Below are 5,419 nucleotides of genomic sequence, written 5' to 3'. Positions count from 1 at the left end.
TATATAAATTAGAACGAAATCAATCGTGAGGTTGACTTTGCAGCAACAGCAACAATGTTAAAAAAAAATAAATAAATAAATAAAACAAAACATATCAAGATACAATGTATGTCCAAAACATGATACGTTTACGGTCACGTTAGGAATGTGGTATTTATTTGGACCTAGAAAGCCTTTCATGAAAAAACTTCAAACCAAACTGTGGCCCATTAGCCGCCGTCAGCTGTCAGATTATCGTGCCCAGGCTGACAGCTCCAAGCTCCGCCCAGCACAGCGAAGAGGAGGGCGGATGTCGGAATGAGAAACTGCCGCTGCTGCTTGGGGGAGCCCGGCGCTGCTCTACTGTGTCTTGTGGGCAGCTTATCAACAAAACGCTGTGTTATTACGTCTGAGTTACGACCAACTTCTCCTCCTTCGGTCTACTTACCTCCACTGTAAGTTCATTTAGCGGTTGTCAGCTGACAACTAGCGGATCGTAAACATGTAGGCGCGTCGTGTTTTTAGAACAATTTGAGGGAAATATTTGATTAAAAAAAACAAACAAAAAAAACAAACAAACTACTTTACAAGAGTAAGCGTTATAACCAGACTTTCTCTACGGCTTCAATGTGCTTGGGTTTATTTGATTGATAGTGATTGCTTGAACTTCTGCAGGCGAGTAACTTCATCACTGCATCCCAGGGCGTTTTAAGCGAAGTCAGAGATTAACTTCCGCTGCAGATTTTTCTTTACCACATGCTGTTTACGGGAAAACAACCGTACTGCTTACTCGCAGTTAGATGGGGAGCCATGCCGGAGGAATAATTAAGGTAAGTCGCCAAACACACTGTGCAGTCAAAGAATTATGTTTTGGTTGCGATAGCTCAATACAGAGTCCACCACTGTGTTCATCTTCATGGTTGTCCAACGAGGCTGATGGGTGTTTTTTTCTTGCATCGTCACCCTCTACAGTCATAGCATTAAGTCATTGTTCCATGAATGAGGTCGGCCAAGCCTTTAGAAACATGAGAAATAATTTATATTTCTGCAAATCTCAAACGGGAGGAATGTTAAACGCTTAGTCTGTTTCAAGGAAACTTCTATTCACATTTGTATACTGATAAATTACTGATAAATTACACAAAGTTTAGACTCTACTAATTAGAGTTTAATGGCAGTTGTTTTCTTTAGGGCTATCAGAGTAAATGGGGTGAATGCACCTGCTCAGATTAATATTTGTACAAAAATCTAAAATTATACTCTCCCTTGTGTTAGCCTTTGCTTTTTCAGGGCTTTGTATGCTGCCTGGGCATATGTCACAGGACTCAAGGGCGAGTGATGATGACTCACGCAGTCATAAAGTTTCAGCAGGCAGACGTTAAATTTTAGCCAGGGTTTTTAATACCATATGATCGTATTTTTACGCCGCAGCTGAAGTTGTTGTCAGTCAAGCCTGTTGCCACATAGCGTCTGAGCGTGCATGTGCGCTCCATTTAAAGCGGCGACATGTACAGACCAGACAGTGCAAAGCGCCCACTGGCTTTCAGTACAGAGCAACTAAGTGAGATGGACACCTGTGGTTTCTCCCGGATTAGGGCAGCTGCACATGCTCCTGCATGCGAACCCATGTGTGCTTTCCACAGGCACCTGTCGACAAAAGCCGTGGTGCACCACCTTGGGCCGAGCGTGTGTTTACGGGCTAATTGCGTCAGCAGCAGCAGCAGCAGCTGACCGTCCACTATGACTTAAAAAGACCAGCCAAATTTCAGAATGCGCCTGTAACTTTTCTTTACTGTGTGTTTTCCCCCCACTCACAGTCCTCATGTCTGCTATGTGGACCACGTGTGAAATCACACACATCTCATTACTCTGTGCATTGCAGTCATTCCAAGACAGCATGGTGCCCAGGAGGGGCTCCCCTCGGGCTTATGGGAGGTTTAAATGTGCTTTCATCATGCTCAGAGGGGCCTTTTTTTTGCAGCCGGGACGTGTGAAGTCATTTGTTTTGACAGCGCCAGAAGTTCAACAAAGACGTAGACTCACCATATAGCAAGGTGGAGGTCAAGCAGCGTCCCAGACAATTGGCTACGTGCAAACATCCATTGCATTTTTACTTGCTCCATGCGTGTTCATGGCACTCTAATCTTAATTGGTGTTTAGATACGCACAGTCTCGACAAATGGCACATTTGATAGTGCAGAGGACATCCCTCTTTGCATGTTCGGTCATTTTGTTACATTTCATCTGCTGCGGTGTTGTCGACTTGAGCCACTTGACTTTGACTTTTCTTTTATCCTCCTTGCCCTCCCCAGCCACTGCATGTGGCCCATCATTAGAGCTATACTTAGCCACGCTTATCAGCGATGTCTTTCACTCGGTAAGCCCACAGATGTTTAAAGCCTTGGAATAGCTCACTACACTCAGAGTGAACCACAGACACAAGGTCTGAAACTGACAGACATTTGAAACAAGTGCATTCTGCAAAGATTAGGAAATTCCCTTCTAATAATAATAATAATAATAATAAAAAAAATTCACGTAACAGATGGCCAATGTTTTACACTGAAACTGTTTGACAAAGTGAAGCGAGGGCTTAGGTTTTACATTTACAGTCATCTCCGAAGAGTAAATGTTTTTAGGTAATACATGGTTTTAGAATAAAACATGTTCTGTAGGTTAAGTCAACATAAATGTGTGTCATTCTGTTACATACTTATGAGCTTTATTATTATGTCCCAACATTGCCTCATCTTGCCGTTCTCTTAGCATCAAGCATGATAAGCTCTCTTTCGTTTCTTTGGCTTGGAGGGGAACCCTTAGAGGTTTGTATCTTTAAGTCTTATTGTGTAATCCTTGAAAGCTTTGCGTCATGTGATATGGTCTTTACATCCACCAGGTCACAAACTGAACAAGAACAAAAGACTGTGGGTTCTGTTACGAGACAGAAAGATTGCTGCGTGTTTATCTGAACCCTGCTGAGTCATTCCAAGTCAAAATAGGGGATTTGCTTTAATGCGAAGCATCAGACGGAAATATCAGTGTTATGTTCCGATATGTTACTGAGTGACTCTTTTTCCTGCCATAAACTACTGCTCTAATTTCACATAATGTCTTAGCGCTGAGAATTAATCTCTTTATTCCAACTAGTATTTGTAGAATTCGTGTGTTGATTAAAATATATTTGAACAATTTTTGACCGTGCCGCCGTAGTTTTGAAGGTATCGCTTGGCTGTGATTTTAAAGGACACAAAGTGCAGCAACATTTGATAATATTCCTGTTATCAAGGGCAAAAACAAAAATTCTTCTCAGCCACGAGAACCTGCGTCATTTTGATATTCAAATAATGCGTTTGCATGTAAAATGAACTACAACTTCAACTTTCAGTGGTGCCTAATTGATTCTAATGTTTTGTTTGAATTGTTCTTTAAACAACAAATAGAAGGTACATCAAAATTGCTACACTTTTCGATACCATTCATTCCACTTTAATGATCTCTGACATAGTAGTTTTGATGCTAAAATAACAAAATAAAAATGTATTAGTAGGATGGGTCTTGATATCGCGCTCGCTCTCCTTCAGCCAGAAACCGTTGGCATCCAAAGAAAAATAGTTGCAGCTGTGAAACGTGTTTGGTATGAAATGTCATCCGTAGATTTAGTGGAAAACAAAGAGCCACAGGAAAATGGAACCAAAAGAAAGTTGGCCTAATTGTATTGTATTCTATTTACTCACACAGGATATGTCTGCTGTGGATCTCACACAAAGTACTGCTCAAAGTGTTATTTTTATTGACTTTGCTAAGTCTGGTTTTATTGGAAACACTGCGTCTTGTAAATATGGGAGAACGGAGAAAGTAGAATAAAAAAAAAAACACAGCAAGCAAGAGAGCGGTCATTTTTATTCTTTTTGACAGATTCTGGGATTTTGCATCCCAAGGTAATGATACAGTCATAGGTTAAGATATAAAAGTAAGTGCTTTTAAAACATTGGAGTTATGAGTTATAAAACAAATGCCTACAAAAAGTTTCATGTAGTGACTAAAACAACTGCAAAAGCAGATTGTCATTCAAATGCTATGAAAAATTACTACTAGATTACTACTTGATGTAAAACCAAGGTCCGCCTTAAAAAATATGAGTATTGTCTAAAAGTTCAATATTTCTTGCCAGCCATCTCAGAAACTCATATACATAGTGACATATTCCAATCCTTTGCCTTTTTTTGCAATTTTGAGGATTTTGGCTAGCAGATAACAAAACCACCAAATTAAGTGTCTCAGAAAAATAGAATGCTGTGAAAAAGATAACTATTGGAAACTCATTATGTGACACCCTAATCAGCTAATTAACTCAAAACACCTGCAAAGGTTTCCTGCCACTGTGGGTCAGGAGGCAACAATATCACGGGGAAGACTACTGACGTGTCATTGATCATCTCCACGAGGAGGTCACAAAAGGTCAGCGCTGGAGAAGCGGGCTTTTCAGAGTTCTGCATCCAAGCATATCAGAAAATTGAGAAAAAGGAAGAAGTGTGGCACGAAAAGATGAGATAAGATAAAGATAAGAAAGCACCATCATGTCTAAATTCAAAATGGAGTTGGTAAATCACTCTGTACTTATGAGAACATTGATTTAAATGGTTAGGACAAAGAAAGGGAAACATATTAAGCACATGAAACTGTTCCTGAGAACCATGCACAATTTCTGATAGGAGCTGCTCTGAGTCTCAGGCTTCAGACAAAAAGCTCTACGTTAAGCTCAATAAAAAACTGTTTCATTACAGAAAAGAATCCCTTTGATCGTTTGAATCGCATATTTTCCATTTTTTTCCCATTTCTGAGTCCCGCGCATTTTCCGCGTACCAGGAAGATCTTGATGTTTCACCCCTGAAGTCGACCCTGTTTATCATTTAATAACGGGTCACGCTTGGCATAGGGCGCACGGTAAAGTGTCTGTCTCTTTTGCACCTAAACACAAGGAGCTGAACTAATGGTGAGGCTGGGAGTCTCATGATGATGGCCTTGGGGGAGACTTGACATCTGAGCTGCTAATTAGATTTGCAGAAGGTCTGCCAAGACTTTCAGTTCTCATCATCACACCTCGGGAAGAGCTCAGGGGAGGACTTTTAAGGGATGAGTCAGGGCCGATTATGAAAACTTCTGAACTGCAGTGTGACTCATACCTGTGACCAGGTATAGCTGGGGCTTGACATTTTAAGGCAAGAGTCATACCACGTTCACACAAAAACAACAACTTTGCAGTGCTACTGTAGTTATGCAGATTCAAAACAGCTGATCTCGACTGAGTCATTTAGCTAAAGCGTTAAATGAAACTCTCAAGTCGTATCCATCCATCCATCCATCCATCCATCCATCCATCCATCCATCCATCCATCCATCCATCCATCCATCCATCCATCCATCCATCCATCCATCCATC

The 5,419-nt window shown here is 40.9% G+C and overlaps 1 protein-coding gene across 5 annotated transcripts in view; it reads left to right on the top strand.

Moving 5' to 3' along the window:
* The first annotated feature begins 290 nt into the window (after positions 1-290).
* Positions 291-5,419, top strand: part of ccser2a (coiled-coil serine-rich protein 2a) — a 61,385-nt gene continuing 56,256 nt past the window's right edge. For 4 of the 5 annotated variants that reach the window (XR_535541.2, XM_008429219.2, XM_008429217.2 and 1 more), the window contains exon 1: positions 291-809. The gene's annotated coding sequence lies outside the window, so the exon portion shown is untranslated. The remainder of the gene's footprint in view (positions 810-5,419) is intronic. The other variant, XM_008429216.2, reaches the window with a different exon arrangement.

This window comes from Poecilia reticulata, linkage group LG15 (assembly GCF_000633615.1).
Source record: "Poecilia reticulata strain Guanapo linkage group LG15, Guppy_female_1.0+MT, whole genome shotgun sequence".
In the NCBI taxonomy this organism is placed as follows: Eukaryota; Metazoa; Chordata; class Actinopteri; order Cyprinodontiformes; family Poeciliidae; genus Poecilia; species Poecilia reticulata.
This window is presented reverse-complemented; position numbering and strand designations above follow the sequence as displayed.